Source organism: Pan troglodytes, chromosome 1 (assembly GCF_028858775.2).
Source record: "Pan troglodytes isolate AG18354 chromosome 1, NHGRI_mPanTro3-v2.0_pri, whole genome shotgun sequence".
NCBI classification, from domain to species: domain Eukaryota; kingdom Metazoa; phylum Chordata; class Mammalia; order Primates; family Hominidae; genus Pan; species Pan troglodytes.
In genome coordinates, this window is record NC_072398.2 from 109866459 (window position 1) to 109887821 (window position 21363).

At 40.0% G+C, this 21363-nt stretch overlaps 1 pseudogene; it reads right to left on the reverse strand.

Annotated features, from left to right (window-relative positions):
- The window catches only part of LOC112204996 (notch homolog 2 N-terminal-like protein A), a 42113-nt pseudogene that overhangs the window by 1214 nt on the left and 19536 nt on the right, over positions 1–21363 (reverse strand).

Sequence of the window (21363 nt, forward strand, 5' to 3'; positions counted from 1 at the left end):
ATCACCATTTTTAAGCATATATTTCAGTGTCTTTTACCATATTCCAAAAGTTCTGCAACCATCACCACTACCTAATTCCAGAATATTTTCATAATGCCAAAAAGCATGCCTGTACCTATGGGCAGTCACTCTCCAATTCCCCCCTTCTTGCAGTCTCTGACAACCACTAATCTACTTTCTCTATATATAGATGTACTTGTTCTGGGCACTTAATTCAACAAATGGTCCTGGGACAACTAAATATCCACATGTAAAAGAATCAAGTTAGACTCCCTCCTCGCACATAAAAATTAACTCAAAATGGATCAGAGACCTAAAGGTAGGTGGTAAAATTATAAATCACTTAGAAATAGTAAATCTTTGTAATGTGGGATAAGCAAAGTTTTCACAAATATGACTGAAAGCACAAGCAACAAAAGAAAAAATAAATTGTATTCCATCAAGTTAAAAACATTTGGGCTGAAAAGTATATCATCAAGAATGTGAAAAGACAGTACATAGAATGACAGAAAATATCTGCAAATCATATTATCTGATAAGAGACTTGTATTTAGGATATATTTTTTAAAAACTATTACAGTTCAATATTAAAAAGATAAACCAATTATAAAGTAGGTAAAGGATCTGAACAGACATTCTCCAAAGAAGATACATAATGACTAATCAGCATATGAAAAGATGTTGAAAATCATCAACCATCAGGGAAATGTAAATCAAAACCACAATGAGATAAACACTTCACATTACAGATGAATATAATAAAAAAGACAGACAATAACAACTGTTGATGAGGATGTGGAGAAACTGGAATTCTCATACACTGCTGGTTGGAATGTAAAATAATGTACCCACTTCAGAACAGTCTGATAGCTCCTGAAAAGGTTAAACAGCATTACCATCTGACGCAGCAATTCTGCTCCTAGGTATATATCCAAGAAATATGAAGATAAATGTCTACCAAAAAATTATACAAGAATGTTCATAACAGAATTATTGATAATACTCAAAAAGTAGAAGCAACTCAAATGTCAATCAACTGATGATGGATAAATAAAATGATAAAGTGTGGTAAATCTATATGAGAAAATATTATTCAGCTATAAAAAGGCACAGAGTACTGATAAATGCTACCACATCAATGAACTTTGAAAACCTCATGCTAAGTGAAAGAAGCTGTCATAAATTACTACATGCTGCATGTTTCCATTTGTATGAAATGTCCAGAAGAGGCAAATAAAGACAGAAAGTAGACTAGTAGTTGCCTAGGGCTGGGAGGGAGTTAGGAGGAATGGAGAGTAATTGATAATGGGTAAAGGGTTTCTTCTGATGTATAAAAATATTCTAGAATTGACTGTGGTGATGGTTACTCCTATCTACTAAAATTACTGAATTGTGTACTTTTTTAAGAAGTAAATTGTATGGTATATAAATTATATCTCAAAGCTATTGTATTAAGGGAAAAAGCACTAAACACAGTGCCTTACACATATTAGCTAATATTATTATTTGTCAGTGGTATTATAGCATTTGTTAGAGATTGTCTACTCTAATCCTTTTATGTTACAGATGAGGAAGTTGAGAGCCACATGGCTGACTTGACCAAGATTAAACGGCTAGTAAGTAGGAATAAGTACTGAAACAGAAACTTTACCCAATTGCAGTCCATCTGTTTTCTGGGATCCCGGAGTTCCCTTTCAACAATGTAAAATACAAACTTAGGTCAAAAGTTCCCATGTCTGAGAAAACTCAAGCCAAATCAGTTCTCCTCCAAAGTTGACAGGATTTATGCTTTAAAAATAGAGATACAGAATTCTCTTTGGAAAGATCTACCAAATTCCTGTAAGAAACAGTCTACCCAAAGTAGGGGAAAGGCTATATGAAAAGTTACAAGGCACTTCTTAAAAATATATCTTAGGTTTTTAGAGAAAGGTAAACAGACAAGTTTCCAGACCCGTGGGTGGAATGGATGTAGCAGATTCACTGAGAGGCTCACAGTGCCGTACTAAAGGGAGTCTACTGCTTAAAGCCAATTCACATCCTTAAAAGGTCAAATGGAGAGAAATTAAACTTGGGAGAAGCATTTTAAGACTGTGCTGTTACAAAACCTCGGGCCACTTAACTGATTAATCATGGCAATGAGGGCAGGGACCTGAAAAGAGTCTTTAGAACCTGTCATCCCCACACAGAAGAGCAACTTTCAGGGAAACACCCTTATCTTTCCATTTTCAGACCCCGGGAGGTGTGAGGGTGGAAAGGCTAGGTAGAGAAGAGAGCAGAAAGGAGATGAGATGACACAACCAGGATTCTCCGAAGCTGGGCTTGAAGTCCTCAAGAAAAACTCCCATGAACAAGGAAGGAAGAGTGAAGAAAAAAACAGGGATACCTGGAACTGGACAAAAGTAAAAAGATAGAAGGATACTTTTTTTCCCCCAGAAGAAGTCTGTCACAAAAGCAAACCTGCAAATATACGATCAGTATAACACCCAAGAAAATGACACATGCGGCCAGGCATGGTGGCTCATGCCTGGAATCCCAGCACTTTGAGAAGCCGAGGCAGGTGGATCACCTGAGATCAGGAATTCGAGGCCAACCTGACCAACATGGTGAAACCCCATCTCTACTAAAAATACAAAAATTAGCTGAGCATGGTGGCAGGCACCTGTAGTCCCAGCTACTTGGAAGGCTGACACATGAGAATAGCTTGAACCCGGGAGGTGGAGGTTGCAGTGAGCCGAGATAGCGCCATTGCACTCCAGCCTGGGAGAAAGAGCGATGCTCCGTCTCAAAAAAAAAAAAAAAAAAAGAAAAGAAAAGAAAAGAAAATGACACATGCCCCCAAGTGTGAGAATGCAAGAGGGAATCCCTGACCTATCCCTATCCAACCAGTTTTCTTGGCACACACCTTCCATTCTCTGAATGAGCCCAGATTAACTCACTGACCCCTGTGCCACGTATCTCCCACTCCATCACCTGCCCAGGCTCACTGCTTCCACCGGCGTCCCTTCATATCTCCCTACTGACCTCCACTTTTTTCTAACTTTGTCACCAAAGAAGTCACAGAAATAAATAGGAGGATTCAAAAAGAATAATTTCAGTACATTTAAAACATTGTAGAATATAGGATTCTCATCTATGTTTATCACGTTCAATTCATTCATTTTTCAAATTTTCATTGTGGCACCATTTTATGACAGGCACTATGCTGGGGATGCTGGTGACTAGGGTAGGGAGTTAAAATGAGAGTGTCTACTTGGAAAGATGAACAGATAAATAATCACCGTGATAAGTGCTGTGCTAGAGATATGCAGATGTCAAAAGACCTTAGAAGGTCTACAATCCACTTGGAGGGTAGGGAATATAGAAGGCATTTCAGTGAAATAGGGTGCCTTTGACAAATCATTAAGAATGAGTTCTACATTAAAAAGGGGGAAGAGAGGGTGATAGCTGAGGAGGCAGCATAGGCAAGAACATCCAGCATGAAAGAACAGTGAGGGACATCAGGAACATCTTTCAGGAACATCAGGTAAAACAGACTTAGGGCCCAAGTCAAAGGAGCTAAAATAATACACCCTGGAAAGTGGTATGATCATTTCTGCATCTGCTCCAGAGAAACTTGCCAAAATATGATTAGCATAATACCCAAGAGAACATCACATTCCCCATGTGTGAAAATGCAAGAGGGAATTATTTCTAATAGTTCATAAGCTCAGCAACAACAGAGTAGACACAAAAGCCACAGAATGTGCTTAGGCTTTACTTTAATGATATAGGGATATCACATTATCATCAGCCTGTGGAGTACAGAGGTAGTTTACAAAGGATAAACCTTCATTGTTTGGAAAGGAAACATCAGAGAGCTCTTTATGAAGTTTAAACAAAATCAGAGAAATAAAGAGATGTGGGAAAGAAAGAAAAAAAAGAAAGTACATTGAGGACAGTCCAATCTAACTGTGAACTCATAAGGGACAGCCAGTAAATTCAAAACAGCCTACTGTTTTCTGATTACTTGTGCTACTCTACTAAAATAGCCACAAACACAAAACTAGTCTACCTCTTTCTCTCCCCATTATTGGCCCTAACCCAAAAATAGTGGGAGTAAATGATTTAATAATTTATTTTCATGCTCCATTTTGTTCTTAAATTAAAATTACTGTGGTTGGTGCCCCTCCTTTAGCTTCTGCTAAAGACTTTACATAACGAAAGCTCATGAAGTGTCTGGATTACTAACAGTTACTTATCCAAAAAGATGAGACATGGTTCATTGATTTGATTCTATTAGTTCTCTCTTGAAGATATTTTTCTCCTCCCTCTGTGAAGAAACATTTCTTTCTGTGTCATACAAGACAAGTCATTTTTGTAGTTTTAATTCCCTCTTGAGTCCTACAATAATACTAAAATACTCACAGTGACTACAGTATCCTTTGCAGGGAAAAAATTGTAAATTAACCATTTAAATATAGTCACTAAGTTATGTGGCATTCACTGACTCAGAGTTGAAAAAGACTCCAAAATTCTTATCCAGTATTAGAGTATAAAAGGACAAAAGGAGAGGCCAAACTAAGTCTAGGACGCACAATACAAAGAAGAAAATGAGAAGATCAAAGTTACCATCTCAATACTATGACATGTTACTAAACCATACAGTCAGCCAATATATATTTGCGGGCCTAGTATATACTGGGCACTGTTTGTAGGTGTTTGGGTTACATCAGTAAACAAAAACAAAGATACTAGTTTTCATTCTGGAGAGGGTAAGAGGCAGTAGAATTTGGAAAAGACAGACAATAAACAATAGACATAATGAAGTAAATTATATAGTATAAATTATATAGTAAGAAGATAAGAGTTACAGAAAAAGAAAACAAAAAGTAGACCAGGGTTAGTAATTAAGGGGGTGGGGGACAGTTACAATTTTAAATAGGGTGGTTAGAGTAACCCTCAATTAGAAGTGCCAAGACGTGAAATGCAGTGGAAGCAACCATTTGAAAGTTGCAGAATACTTTAACAAGCTACTTTGCCTCCTGCTGACTTTGTTTCCCCATTTTTAGAACTGAAATAATAATTCTCATCAAATAAGGGTGCTATTTACATTGAGATAGTGACTATTACTATAAGTAATATTTTAGTCTCTTGACAAGCATGGGAAGCAATGGAATGAAGGGCAATGGAAGGAAGGGCACTGCATTATGAAAAGGACTTTTTAAAAGAAAACCATCTCTAGGCACTATTTCCCTTTGTGGAAATGAAGTGAATATTTTCTGAACTCCACCTGGGACATACGAACAATGAGCATGAAATCTTACAAACTGTATAAATAACATTTATTCACAGTGTCACTGCATCATCTATTGTTTTGAATTCTCTTTAAATTTCCTTCTATATATTTATCCAAAGCTGAAGTCATCTGGTTTAGATTATGGGACCCTGAAAAGCAAGAACTAGTCTATGTAACTACTTTTAAACATCTGCACAACGCCATATATATATATATACACACACACACACACATATTGATATGTAACAAGTACTATTTGATTATAATTAGGAGTGTCTTGGTTTTCTTATAACATGAACATATATTTTTAACCCAAACAGCTTAAAGCATTTAACGAAAAGTTTATCACACCTACAAAGTGCTTTCAGGAAGCAGATGTGCAGTGCAATGTGGCGCAGTAAGATGCACAAAGCAAAGGCTTTGAAAATAAACTGCCTCGGCTTCAGGACCCAGCCTAACCACATATTAGCTGTACAACTTTGGGTGAATCACTTAACATCTCCAAACTTCAGTTACTACATGTGGGAAGACTTGAAAAATAATACCTGGTCCCAAGATTTTTGTGTAATTGAGCTAATAAGCATGGAAGTACCTGGCACAGTTCCTGAGTCACCAAAAAAATGTTAGTTTTCTCTTCATCAAATCTCCCCATTCCCACCCCTCATGCTAATCTCCCCTCCCACACACACACACACCATCAGTGAGTAAATAAGTGTCTTGCGTTAAACTACAACCAGAGAATAAGAGACAGCCAAGATTTCCTTACTCTATTTCACTAGCCCTGGCAACCTCTCAGCTGCGGAATCCTTGGTTATTTCCTTTCTCAAGGAGGAGATACGATTCTAGTTTGACAGATCCTTTCCTGGACACACTCTCAGAATTCCCTAAGGTTCTTATCGTAGCTAATGGATAACAATGCAGAGGCTATGGGAGTGAATAATCACTCTCTCTCAGCTAAAAACTTCCTTTATTGACTTCTCTAACTTCCCGTCAACATCTTGCTGCCAAATCAACCTCTTGTTCTAGGCAACTATTAAAAGCAATTTTCTTGAAACTGAAAAACACATTTAGCCTTCAACAATAAATCACACTAACATCAATTACTAGCCAATTAGATTACTAGAATATCAGACCCAGAGATATTTGCAATGTTGAAATATTTTCAAAATAAAGTTGTTTACATTTCTATTTCTGTCTTTAACCCTTAAAATGCAAACAAATACAGGAGTGAAGACAGATGTATTTTAGTTATTTCTTCTACAAGATAAAGTGGATAGTAATATTATGTTAAGAAAACACTTATTTAGTATCTAGAATGACAGCATTATCTATTCTTTATTAAAACAGAAACTAAAAGTAATATAATTAAATAGCTTGTTCTTGTGACTTAAATAATATAAAGTTTTCATTTCAATTATGTGACAATGCTTTGTATAGCTGTATTCCAAATACATAGCATGGTGCCTAGAACATAGCAGGCAGTCAATACATTTTTACCAAATGAAATGAATAAATTACCAGTTGATTTTATACTGAGGACCAACCTATGACCTTTAATCCCTCCAAAATAAAACACACAATCCCATTATATGTGAACCATATCCACAATACCAGAATCTAAGATTCCCACTCTGAAAGAGTAACTAGAACAACTTCTTTTTCAGGCAATTCTGCTTACTTAGCACATTACTCCCCCCTACAGTTTTCCTTCTTTTGTTTTTGTACTAAGGATATTTGTATAAAAACAGGATCTTTGTTGCTTAGTAATTCATCTGCTCCAGCTGCTTGTATTCTGTTCCCAATCAAAAGTCTTGGTTTTCAGCCTCCTCATCATTTTTATAAGGAGTTGAATGAATTGGCCAGGCTTGTTCCTTTCTCCCTCTCCATGGAACACCAGGCCCCAAGCTCCCCGACACTGCTCCTCTTTTTGTTTCTATCTTTGGGTTGTGTGTGCACTCTAGAACACTTGTATCAGTGAAGAGTGTAACAAAGTATTGTGCCACGCATAGTCTCTCATATATCATCTATCAGCTCATCAAAAAGTGCTCACTGATTAACAGAGGATCCCCTCCTCAGTTTCAGAATTCTCTAGCTTTAAGTTAGGGGAGGGTTACCCCAAAGTCAGAGAGGGTACATGGGAGAGGGTTGTGAAGGCCAGTAGCCCAGAGAAAATCAAGGGCAGCTGGGTGCATTTAGGTGGATAAGAAAACAATGAATTACTCCATCAAAAGCAAAAGCACAAGCACATAGGAAAGTTGATCACCTACTGTTAATGTCAATTCAGTTTAAAGCACTTTATTAACCACACATACATATTTTCCAGTGTCTAATTCTCATCGTGTTCTTTTCCATTCCAGACTTGCCTGTCTCTTTCCCAGAGCTCTGTTCCTCTTATTTCTCACTGTTTCTACAAAAGGGACAATAAACAATTTTCTAGCCACTCATCATCATAAACCCTGACATGCTAAATTATCCCCTGCTCAGTTTATGGACCACAGTGGGCCCATAAAACTCCTCCCTCACTAGCAACCCACCCCACACAAAATTCTCACTTCCCTTTTTCCTTGCGCTTCCTAAAAAAAGCAATTGAGCCACACCCACTACCTCCTGTGCTAGGGGTTTGTCCCCTAATCCTGGGACACTAGGGAGCTCCTTACCTGGAAGGCAGCTGCACTCAAAAGTGAAGTCACCAGTCTGCCGACAGGTGCCTCCATTGACACAAGGCGAGGGTGCACAGGGCACATACAGGCTGTCACAGTACTGGCCTGTGAAGCCCTGAGGGCACTGGCACTGGTAGGAACCAGGCAGGTTGAGGCAGGTGCCACCATGCTGGCAGTGTCCTGGAATGTCACACTAATTGACATCAGTCTCACACTTCTGCCCTGTGAAGCCTGTGAGGCATTTGCAGGAGAACTGGTTGGCCACAGTGGTACAGGTACTTCCATTTGCACAGGGATGAGACAGGCAGGCATCGGTCCATTGGCACTCCTTACCTAAAGGAAGGATAACAAAACTCAGTACTGGCCACAGAAATAGGAGATGGCCCCATCCTCAATACCTCATTGACATCAGCGAGCTCTTGCGTGGAGAAGACCTCAACTCTTTGCATTTTACAAAAGGCTAAATCAGAGCCTCCTCAAGGTCATCTGACACAGAGACCTCTCCAGTAACTCTCCAAGGACCTCAGCAGAGACACAAGGACTCAGTGGGTGGAGCACCTGGAGGCAATTGTAGGTTAGTCACATTGAAGCCCAATCCTGCAGGAAGCTATCAGCAATAGGAGTCTGGATCCATCTACTCTCTCAGAGCTCACTGTCTTTGCATATGGTGCTCCTGTTTGAATATCAACTTCCGGGCGAGGAGCAGTGGCTCACACCTGTAATTCCAGCACTTTGGGAGGCCGAGGCAGGCAGATCATGAGGTAAGGAGTTCAAGACCAGCCCGGCCAATATGGTGAAACCCTGTCTCTACTAAAAATACAAAAATTAGCTGGGCATGGTGGCACGCACCTGTAATCCCAGCTACTTGGAAGGCTGAGGCAGAAGAATCACTTGAACCCAGGAGGCGGAGGTTGCAGTGAGCCGAGATTGTACCACTGCACTCCAGCCTGGGCGACACAGCAAGACTCCATTTCAAAAAAAAAAAAATAATCAACTTCCCTTCTGTTTTCCTAGTGAACTCTCACCTATCTTGGCAACTCTACTCAAAAGTTCCAACCTCTGTAAAGTCATCCTTAGTGCCCCTCACATAAATACATGTGCGCAAACACAGATACACCAAGTTTGCTATTTTCTTCTATTATACCACCTGCCACCCTGGCAGGGTTGGGTCTCCATGGTATGCTCTCAAATCATGTCTGTTGAATGGATAAAATATATCGATATTTTCCACAAAATATGGTTACTAAATAGACCTCTGGTGATAGAAACAAGTCAATACTACTTCTGTTTCCTCTAAATGTAACACACACATATATTCTGGGAAACATTTTATTAATTGTGGCCTTGCTATAAATATCTGTTGATGTGTTTGAAAATGATGAAGGACCTCTGGGTCCCTATATAACAAATGAAATAGAAGCCATCAGGAGGACAGAGGTCTAGAAGGTATTCCGTGGACTTTCTCAAGTAGGAAAGTACCAGCACTAGCAGGAAGACTCTGACGGGTTGAAAACTAAATCATGATGCCAGGGGAAGCAAAGCAGATTTTTTGAGGCAGAAAGAGAAAGAGAAAAAAATATCCTCACAGAACTAGTAAATTTGGTATTCACATGGCTGGCTTTTTGTTGTCATTAGTCTAAGTCGCTTATTATTTAAACTACAGAGATGAGAACTCCTTGAATTTTTATTATTATTATTATTATTATTATTATTATACTTTAAGTTCTAGGGTACACGTGCACAACATGCAGGTTTGTTACATATGCATATATGTGCCATGTTGGTGTGCTGCACCCATTAACTCGTCATTTACATTAGGTATATCTCCTAATGCTATCCCTCCCCCGTCCCACCACCCCACGACAGGCCCCGGTTTGTGATGTTCCCCTTCCTGTGTCCAAGTGTTCTCATTGTTCAATTCCCACCTATGAGTGAGAACATGCGGTGTTTGGTTTTTTGTCCTTGCAATAGTTTGCTGAGAATGATGGTTTCCAGCTTCATCTATGTCCCTACAAAGGACATGAACTCATCCTTTTTTTATGTCTGAATAGTATTCCATGGTGTATATGTGCCACATTTTCTTAATCCAGTCTATCATTGATGGACATTTGGGTTGGTTCCAAGTCTTTGCTATTGTGAATAGTGCCGCAATAAACATACGTGTGCATGTGTCTTTATAGCAGCACGATTTATAATTCTTTGGGTATATACCCAGTAATGGGATGGCGAGAACTCCTTGAATTTGTTAATACTCCAGTTGATTGTCTAGGAAAGTATCTAAATCTCTGACCTCATAGAAAGGTAAATGGGAGACACAAGAGTTTTTCTATAAGGGAAAAAGATGCGAGATGTGACATATGAGCACAGAAAAGTGCTCTCTGCCTATCAAGGAATGTCAAATCAAAGGAGAAAACTATAACACAAATTTAGGCACAGCATATACATCTCAGGGAGCTAAGACAGAAAATGAAGGAACTGCAATTCTTCTTGTCTTTCCACTCATGTCACTAAGAGGCACTTATTTACAGTGGAGAAGAGATATAAATGCTCACTTCTAGCAAGTGTGATTTTCAGAGTGATGCCCACAACTGAAACAGAAAGATCCCTGGGCTGGAAGTGGTGGCTGATGCCTGTAATCCCAGCACTTTGGGAGGCTGAGGTGGGCAGATCACTTGTGGTTAGGAGTTTGAGACCAGCCTGGCCAACATGGTGAAACGCCATCTTTTCTAAAAATACAAAAATTAGCCGGGCTTCATGGCGCATGCCTGTAATCCCAGCTACCTGGGAGGCTGAGGCACAAGAATCACTCGAACCCAAGAGGTGGAGGTTGCAGTGAGCCGAGACTGCGCCACTGTACTAAGCAACAGAGTGAGAAGAAAGAAAGACAGAAAGAGAGAGGGAAAGAGAGAGAAAGAGAGAGAGAGAAAGAAAGAAAGAGAGAAAGAAAGAAAGGGAGAAAGAAAGAAAGAAAGAAAGAAAGAAAGAAAGAAAGAAAGAAAGAATCAACCCTGAATTTGGTTTCCATATATATTATGTATAGGCACTAACTTGCTGCCTCTGCTTCTTCATCTCTGAGTGGAGATGAGCTAGTAAGCTGACTGAGGTATAGCGCTATCACAAAAACCAAAAGGATGACCTTGATCTGTGATGATTCCTAAAGTGATAGACAAAAATAGCATATGTATAAAAGATGATCAGAATCGGCCGGGTGTGGTGGCTCACACCTGTAATCCCAGCACTTTGGGAGGCCGAGGCGGGTGGATCATGAGGTCAGGCGATCCAGACCATTCTGGTTAACAAGGTGAAAGCCCATCTCTACTAAAAATACAAAAATTAGCCGGGCATGGCGGTAGGTGCCTGTAGTCCCAGCTACTCAGGAGGCTGAGGCAGAAGAATGGCGTGAACCCGGGAGGTGGAGCTTGCAGTGAACCCAGATCGCGCCCTGCACTCCAGCCTGGACGACAAAGCAATACTCCATCTCAAAAAAAAAAAAAAAAAAAAAAAAAGGTGATCAGAATCTTGCAGAACACACCAAGAAGAGAGCCTTCTTAACAACAAAGGAAGAAGTTTTAATTTGGGACCATTTCAGAGTGACATTTTAATTATGAAGAAGGCATTACTGTCATTTCCACTAGCCAGAATTAAAATATTTTAAGTGGGTATATGCCCCCCTACTTTGCCTCCTAATAGCAAAACAACTCAAAACTGACAATCAGGAAGAAATTATTCTTATAACACCAAATATTTTCAGTGACTTACATCATCAATACCATCATCGTCATGATGGAGATAATGGATCATCCTAACTACCCTCTACCCCACCAACACCTTTTGATGAATGATATGGTTTGGTAGTGTCCCCACCCAAATCTCAACTTGAATTGTATCTCCCAGAATTCTCATGTGTTGTGGGAGGGACCCAGTGGGGTAACTGTATCATGGGGGCCAGTCTTTCCTGTGCTATTCTCATGATAGTGAATAAGTCTCATGAGATCTGATGGGTTTCTCAGGGGTTCTGCTTTTGCTTCTTCCTAATTTTCTCTTGCCACCACCATGAAAGAAATGCCTTTTGCCTCCCACCATAATTCTGAGGCCTCCCCAGCCATATGGAACTGTAAGTCCAATTAAACCTCTTTTCTTCCCGGTCTCGGGGATATCTTTATCAGCAGCGTGAAAATGGACTAATACAGTAAATTGGTACCAAGAGTGGGGTTTTTGCGAGAATGCCAGCTATCCCGAGGGAAACTTTGCAGGGAACCAGCTACTAGATGGTTCAATCAGTCTTTCACCCCTACACCCAGGTTGGATGACCGATTTGCACATCAGGACTGCTACGGACCTCCACCAGAGTTTCCTCTGGCTTTGCCCTGCCCAGGCAGAGTTCACCACCTTTCAGGTCCTAACATTTGTGCTCATGCCCCACCTTCCCAGTGCAGAAAACAACATGGGCCGGTGGAAAGCTGACCTGGCTACTGCCACTGCAGAGTGCCCAATTTGCCAGCAGCAGAAACCAACACTGCGCCTTTGATATGGCACTATTCCTCAGGGTGATCAGCCAGCTACTTGGTGGCAGGTTGATTATGTTGGACTTCTTCCATTGTGAAAAGGGCAGATGTTTGTCCTTACTGGAATAGACACTTACTCTGGATATGGGTTTGCCGATCCTGCATGCAATGGTTCTGCCAAGACTACCATCCGCGGACTCATGGAATGCCTTATCCACTGTCATGGTATTCCACACAGCATTGCCTCTGACCAAGGCATTCACTTTATGGCTAAAGAAGTGCAGCAGTGGGCTCATGCTCATGGAATTCACTGGTCTTACCATGTTCCCCAACATCCTGAAGCAGAACGGTGGAATGGCCTTTTGCGGTCACAATTACAATGCCAACTAGGTGAGAATACTTTGCAGGGTTGGGGCAAAGTTCTCAAGAAGGCTGTGTATGCTCTGAATCAGCGTCCAATATGTGGTACTGTTTCTCCCATAGCCAGGATTCACAGGTCCAGGAATCAAGGGGTGGAAATGGAAGTGGTACCACTCACCATCACCCCTAGTGATCCACTAGCAAAATGTTTGCTTCCTGTTCCCGCAACATTAAGTTCGGCTGGCCTAGAGGTCTTAGTTCCAGAGGGAGGAACGCTGCCACCAGAAGACACAACAACAATTCCATTCAACTGGTAGCTAAGATTGCCACCAGGACACTTTGGGTTCCTACCTTTAAGTAAACAGGCTAAGAAAGGCGTTACAGTGTTGGCTGGGACATCAAGGCTATCAAGACCCAGGCTATCAAGATGAAATCAGTCTACTACTCCAGAATGGAGGTAAGAAAGAGTATTCATGGAATACAGGAGATCCATTAGGGCGTCTCTTAGTATTACCATGCCCTGTGATTAAGGTCACTGGGCAACTACAACAGCCCAATCCAGGCGGGACTACAAATGGTCCCGCCTGGATGAATGAAGGTTTGGGCCTCTCCATCAGGAAAAAAAAAACCACAACCTGCTGAGGTGTTTGCTGAAGGCAAAAGGAATACAAAATGGGTAGAAGAAGGTAGTCATCAATACCAGCTACTACCATGTGACCAGCTGCAGAAATGAGGACTGTAATTGTCCTCAGTATTTCCTCCTTCTTTTATTAAAAACATGTCTGTGCTTGCACACACTTGTACTAAGAAAATATCTTCATTTTATTTCCTTTCTCCTTTATCTTGTGACATAAGATTTATTGACTTCACATCAGCATTTAAGTATCGTTAACTTTATGTAAGAGTGTTTCAGTTGGGGACTGGTGTGTTTCCGGATGTACGAAGAATAGTTGTACTACATTAGGTGTAATTATGACCTAATTATTGTTTTTATTTGAAGATTATGTGTGATCTCAGGAGATGTGTATGGGTTCAAGTTAACAAGGGGTAGATTTGTGGTGGTTAAAACTGAGTGTGTCAACTTGAATTGAAGGATACAAAGTATTGATCTTGGGTGTGTCTGTGAAGGTGTTGCCAAAGGAGATTAACATTTGAGTCAGTGGGCTGGGGAAGGCAGACCCACCCTTAATCTGGATGGACACCATTTGATCATCTGTCAGCAAATATAAAGCAGGCAGAAAAACATGAAAAAGCGAGACTGGCCTAGCCTCCCAGCCTACATCTTTTTCCCGTGCTGGATGTTTCCTGCCCTCAAATATCGAACCCCAAGTTCTTCGGTTTTGGAACTCAGACTGGCTCTCCTTGCTCCTCAGCCTGCAGACAGCCTATTGTGGGACCTTGTGATCATGTGAATTAATACTTAACAAACTCTCCTTTATATATATATAAAGAGTGCCTATATATATATTACGATTGCCACCAAGACACTTTGGGTTGGAATATATATAAATACATATATATTCCATTAGTTCCATCCCTCTAGAGAACCCTAATACAATGAAAAATTAATATAACAGTATTCTACACTAACTGATCCAGTATAGTTTTCTGAGTACATTTTTCACTTTTTTGCTTATTGCATTTATGGAACTCTTGGTTTAGTGCTTAAAGCAGGAGAAAAAATGAAGAATGTTCCTCCTTTTCTCATCTAATTTAATAAACACTTTTGAATAAAGCTCAGACCCACCTAGAAAAACCCACAATCTATTCAGGTGAGATATGTGTAAAAAAAAATTACAATAAAATGTGATACATAAAAATAATAAAACTTAGAGACCATTTGCCTAAAGGAATCATGAAAGGGTCACTAAGACACAGTTTTAAATAACACTGGACAATCACCAGTTGTAGAAAAGGGCATTCCAGGAAAAAGGGTGTGTAACTGTATGGAAGCAATAATAAGTACAACATTTTCAGGAAATAAGGAGAATTTGGTGTGACTAGGCCTAGATGCTTGTAGGGAGGCCAGGCTACAAAAAGATGTAAAGTCTAGGCTGTAGAGAGCTATGGAAGTCATGTAAAAGAGTTTGCAGTTTATTCTGCGGATGATGAAAAAATATTAGACATTGTAAGCAGGTGAGATTGTTAGAATATTTGCATTTATAATCAAAGATGTAGTAATATCATGGGTGAATGAGATGGGGAGAGAAGAAAGGCAAGAAAACGTATTCAGAAACTACTTCAGAAGTCCAGGTGAGAGATAACATGGCCCTCAACTACAGGGTAGCAGAGGAAATGGGAGGAATAGACAGGTGAAAGGCAACTCAGAGGTTGGCTTGGGTGACTGAGTTGAAATGAGGTCAGAACAAGGGACAGGGAGTTTCTAGCGTGGGCATTTGGGATGTACATGGTTGCTACGTATTTCTGTCAACAAGGTGAGCTGAAAGTACCTGTAGAATATCTCCAAGGAGAACGTACAAAGGATAGCTAGAAACATGAGCCTGAATGTCAGGGTTGGGTGGAGCTAAGGGAATGATGGTGAGATTCATCAGCAAGCTAATGAAGACAGTGGCAGTGGAGGCGAATACAGACAGTGAAATTCCCTAGGGAGAGCTGTGATGCGGCTCAAAAGAGGGCGCAAAACAGTGGTCCAGGGAGCACAGACATTTAATGGATAAGAACAAGGTAATGAAGAAGCAAAAGGAACAGGGTTCAGAAAACCAGAAAAGCCAGTGCCCTGAATGTCTAGGGAGGGAGATTTCTAAAAGCAAATAGTCAATAACATCAGCAACTTTTCCTCTGGTGACAGTGTACTTATTTCTTTTAGTGAAGTAAACTCTGATTCCCCATCCTGGTGTACATATTTTTTTTTTTTGAGACAGGGTCTCACTCTGTCACCCAGGCTAGAGTGTGCAGTGGTGCGATCATAGCTCACTGCAGCCTCAAACTCCTGGGCTCAAGCAATTCTTCCACTTCAGCCTCCCAAGTAGTTAGGACTACAGGTGCCCACCACCACACATGACTAATTTTGTTTTATTTTTATTCTTGTTTTTTTGTAGAGATGGGGTCTTGCTATGTTTCCCAGGCTGGTCTCAAACCTCTAGCCTCAAGTGATCCTCCTGCCTTGGCCTGCCAAAGTGCTGGGATTGCAAGCGTGCGCCACCGCACCTGGCCCTGACATATATACTTTAAGCAGTCAAAGTATTTGGTCCTTTTTCTTTCTCTTTCTCTGCCCCCTGAAACTCTTAAAAGGAAGTTAGGGATAGTTGTCTGGAACATCCCAGTTCCTTATCACAATGCTAAATGTGCACCAGAGCTGGGGGACATTTAAGAGCCAGACACCATGATCTAAAAGATGCTAAATAAAGGTATCTGCTGAAGGTAGGAAAGCACTGGCTTTGGTCTCATTAGTTACCTGTAAACCCGACTTGACAGGTGCACTCATAGGTATCCCGGCTGAGCATATGGCATGTGCCGCCATTCAGGCAGGGTCGAGACACAAAGCATGGATGAGATGTCGAGTACTGGCAGTCCTCTCCTGTAAACCCTGAGGCACATCGGCACGTGGCTTTCCCCAGCATGGCCTGGGCCACACAAGTCCCACCATTCTGGCAGCGGTTCTTCTCACAGGGGTCTCGATGTTGACAATATTCCCCCAACAAGCCTTCTGGACATCTGTATGGAAAAGAGAAGAGTCCATGAAAACACCTGACTTCTTGTAAGTCCAAAAAATTACAGTAAAACAATACAGTCCAATCAAGAAAGCACGAGATTGTGAATCAACAGACCTACAAGTACCACCTATAAAACTGCTTCCCTTTAGAAGAAAGAGTCCTTAGAGAACTTAACCACATACTCCCATGTCCTTTTGAGTCCTGGCAGGTGACAGAGTATCAGGTGTATGGTCTAGCAGGGTCTGCCATGGCCAGTCAACATGACCCTTATTCAAACGCAAAATGCACCCCAGCTTTTTTTCATGTGTGTACAGGTTGGGATGGTGTAACAGCACCTTTTTTAGAGCACTGTTCGTACTTGTCTGCTTAAATTCATTAACTTTCTCATTTTGACTAAGCCATTTGATAGGATTAAGATGTCCACAATATAATGCATGAACTTGACCCTATTATCCCCTCCAATTTAAAATATGTAAGATATCATGTGCTTTTCCTCAATTAAGCATTGAGAAATAGTAAGTGCTTCTTTCTCTTATTTCCACTGAAACATCAATTGGCTGATACCTAGTTTTCTGGGTTATGTTCAGGTGGCTGACATTACAACGGTAAAAGGGAAAGGAGGTACAGGAATGGGGAAGAGTTCAAAGGGATATTTAAAAATCTGTTAATATTTAAGTAGTAGGCATTTTTAACCAAATAAAAAGGCACAAAATATAATTAAAATAACATAAAATATCTAAGATACCATATAAACACCAAAGTGAAGGAAGGAATCAATTGAAGAATAACATTCTATGATATTTTCCACATTGAGGCACTGAGGAACCTTTTTACATGCCACCCCTTGATTCATAAGATGTACAACCATTTCAAACTGTGTGTATTATTTATGACAATTTTCTCTGAACAATATCAAAAAGGCATGGTAAGTCTCCATTTTCATAATGAAGTTGTTTAAATGGAATCTCTGAGAAGCATTTAAATTAAGAAACACAAACACTTTGATTCTAACTATAAATGCTGCTATATATTTGGCTGGTGCCCCAAATATGTGATTCAACTTATTCCTCGTTTTAGTTTTCAGGGACTAGAAAACTGAATCTAGTAGGCTGTTCTACCATTACCTCAAAGATTACACATTGAAACCAAACTCTAAATCCCCCTCTCAAAAACCAGCTCTTCTGTGCCCAAGCCTTGTTGTCCTGATTTTCCTAATCATTGTGACCTGAAACATTGGGGTCATGAGTGCTTTTGTCTTTGACAGTCATATCCAAGACCTTTCATTAACCATTGGTTGGCAAGGCTAGCTAGCAGGGGTCACAGTTACTGAGAAAAGAAGGAAGGCCAGATACTAGGGAACTAAGACAGAAAATGCCCAGAAGAATTCTGTAGTAGCTAAAATGGCTAAAGGAGAAAACAGGGTGGTGAATAGCTATAGTGGTAGTGAGGTAACTGGCCACAGCCTCTTCACCCCTCCCAGAGCTGCATAAGATAAGCATGGCGGAGCAAGGAGCGGCTAAGGCTCTGGGCATCTTCATGAGTAGGTGTAGCTACAGACCAACAGGCAGTGAAGAATGTTCATAGCACTGAAACCAAAGATGGCATGCAGGTGACTGTGAGGAGTCTGTATCAAGAAGGTCAGAAGGTCTGGTTTGGAGTTCTGGTGCTGTGACCTTGGACAAGTTACTTATCTTCACTGACTATCCATTTTCTCACATTGTAAATAGTTAATAAGGTCACCTACATCATGAGATTATTCTAACAACTGAACAAAAGCAAGTATGTAAAAAACCTTATAAATGTTAAAAAGTTTTGCAAGTGGGCTGGGCACAGTGGCTCACACCTGTAATTCCAGCACTTTGGGAGGTTGAGGTGTGAGGACCATCTGAGGTCAGGAGTTTGAGAATAGCCCGGCCAACATGGTGAAACCCTGGCTCTACTAAAAATACAAAAATTAGCCAGGGTGGTGGTGCACGCTTGTAATCCCAGCTACTCGGGAGGCTGAGGCATGAGAATTGCTTGAACCCGGGAGGCGGAGGTTGCAGTGAGCCGACGAGATTGTGCCACTACACTCCAGCCTGGGCAACAGAGTGAGATTCCATCTCAAAAAAAAAAGTTTTGCCAAGTAAAAACATCTTTTCTCTCTTCTTTGTGCTTATTGAGGAAAATACAATGCCCCATCCAAATCACAGCTTGATTTGAGAATAGTTTCTTGTGTTGGTTTTTTGAAGTGGAGGAGCAAAAAGTGCCAATGTAGCATAGCTAAAATTAACTCTGAGATATATTATTAAAAGCATTTGCAGCTTATTCAAGAAATGTGTTATGAATGTTAAAAACTGCAACACAATTCTCACTCACAGTGCAGCCCTCTGGGCATTATTAGATGACTCTTCATTCTCCCATATGGGAATTATGCACCTTCTAAATAATGGCAAATTTTTAAACGTGGGTGGGCTTTGCTCAGCTTTGCTCCTGAACTATTACACCACCCTAACACTATCATGTGGCATATGCTAAGAGAATGCAAACTCATTTAAATGGTAGCATCATAAACATATAATGGAAACATAAGGTTCCCAGGAAAACAAAAATGAAGCAAAATGGAAGTTTCTAAAGCTAAACAGATGTATTTCTGAATTATTTGTTTCTACAGTTTAATTCACATTGTTGCTCCCTATCAAGTATGGAAAAATAAGTTTTAACCTAAGATATATTTAAGAAATCAGTAAAACCAGAGATTGACAAAGTACAGTTTGCAAGTCTAATTTGGACCACTGCCTGTTTTTGTTTGGCCTGTGAATAGTTTTTTACATTTTTAAATGATTAGAAAAAAAGAACAAAAGAAGGATATTTTCTGACATTTCAAAATTATATACAATTCAAATTTCAGTGTCCATAAATAGTCTTACTGGAACACAGCCATGCTCATTCATTTATAGATTGTCTATGGCTGATTTTCCACTACAACAACAGAGTCAAGTAGCTGTAATGAGACCACAAAGCCTGCAAAAATAATTACTCTCTGGCACTTTACAGAAAAAGTTTGCCAACTTCTGAGTAGAGAACATATGAAGGCTAATTCTATAAATACCATCCAATATGCTTATTAATCATGATCGGTTTCTGATAGGAAATCAACCTTATTAGTTTCCACAAAGAATATTAAACTTATAATCATTCATTCACACAACAATTAGTAAATGCCTATTATGTGCCAGGCATTTTTCCAGTGCTAAAAAATTCTTACACTCTTGGAGTTTACATTCTAATAGCGGAAGACGAAAACAAAATTACTAAGTAAAAGATGCACAATAGATGGAGTTAAGTGCTGTGAAAAAAAATTAAACAGGAAGGAATGGAGCTGGGGATGAGGGTGTGGGGTGAGCAAAGAGAAGTATCTCAGTTTAGAATAGGAAAATCAGAGAAGACCTTCACTAACAATACTTGAGTTGAAACCTAAATAAGGTGAGAGTAATCATGCAGGTATCTTAGGGAAACACATTCATGAGAAAGGGAACAGCAAATGCAAAGGCCATAACACAGAGAGCAGCCCTAGCGTGTTTGAGAAACAGCAAGAATATCTGGAGCAGCAGAAAATAGATGAGAGCTGTAACTGGGATGTGGATCAATTGGGGCCTTTAAGCCACTATAAAGAAAGACTCAGGGTTTTCCTCTAAATGGGATAATACTTACATATGAGGTACAACAGACTTACTCTCCTAAAGCCCGTGTACAGAACCATATATTTGCTTTATGTGAAACTAGACCTACTGTATTAGTAAAGTTTGATTTCTATTTAAAATGTTTTAGAGGGCTGGACATCAGCTTAGTTCTTTACTTTTACCTTAGAAGATATACAAGTCTCTTTTAACCCACATTTTCATGAGGTCCCATTTCCCTTTCCAAATTATTGTTTCACAGCTAACCTTCTATGACTGTAGCCTAATTTCAGATATTTCTCTTTCTTTTCCATCTACTTCTTACTTATCCCTCTGCAACAAAACTTTAATTCTAATTATTGCTTAGAAACTGTTTTCTAAAAACAATGACTTTCCTCTAGTCAAGTTCAGTGGTCTCATCTGAAACTTCATAAGGAAATTCTCTCTCCTATAGGGAGAATTGCTAACCACTCCATGCACCGTTTTAATCACTTTACCTTGGCTTCTATGACTCCCTCTGTCTAACTCAAAACCCAGTGAAGTCTTAGTCTGGATTGCTGATTTCTCCTTCTTCCCCATCTATTATGGCCACCCTAATGTTTAAGTCTGGACTGCACTGCTCTTTCTCTCAAATGCATTTGTTACTGTTGTTGTTCACTTGGTTTTAAACAACTTCCTTCCTGTAACTGACTCCAAAATACACTGTTCCAGTCCCATATGTTCAGTTTTCTAGAAGTCATCTCTCTATACTAATATGTGCTGCCACTATTTGAAACTAAACATTTGTAAAAGGAGATCATCTTCCCAAGAAACTTTAATTATTCAATTTTTCTAAGGCTTCCACACACAATTTAAAGTAACTTCATCTCTTTAAGTTGTATATAATTTATTACCACATTCTGACAAGACTTGTTAACTGAATTCCTATAATACTTATCATTCGTGTTCACAGTTTCCTTTTTGATACAAATTCTGATCATCTTAAAAGCCTCAGGCCAGACATCATCTTGTTGCTGGCTTTTCCCCCATTTCCAGCCATCCTTGGAATAACAGAACCTTCAGATTCAAGAAATTTAATTTCTATCCAATTAAGTAATCATTTCTAAAATATTTCTAAAAGATGATCACCAGCCTCTGCTTGAATACAAGCATGTAGCATGATGCCGGATAAATCTTGAGAATTTAATAAATGCTTGGAGTTATTATTGTGCTGCTCTTAGGAGTACAGAC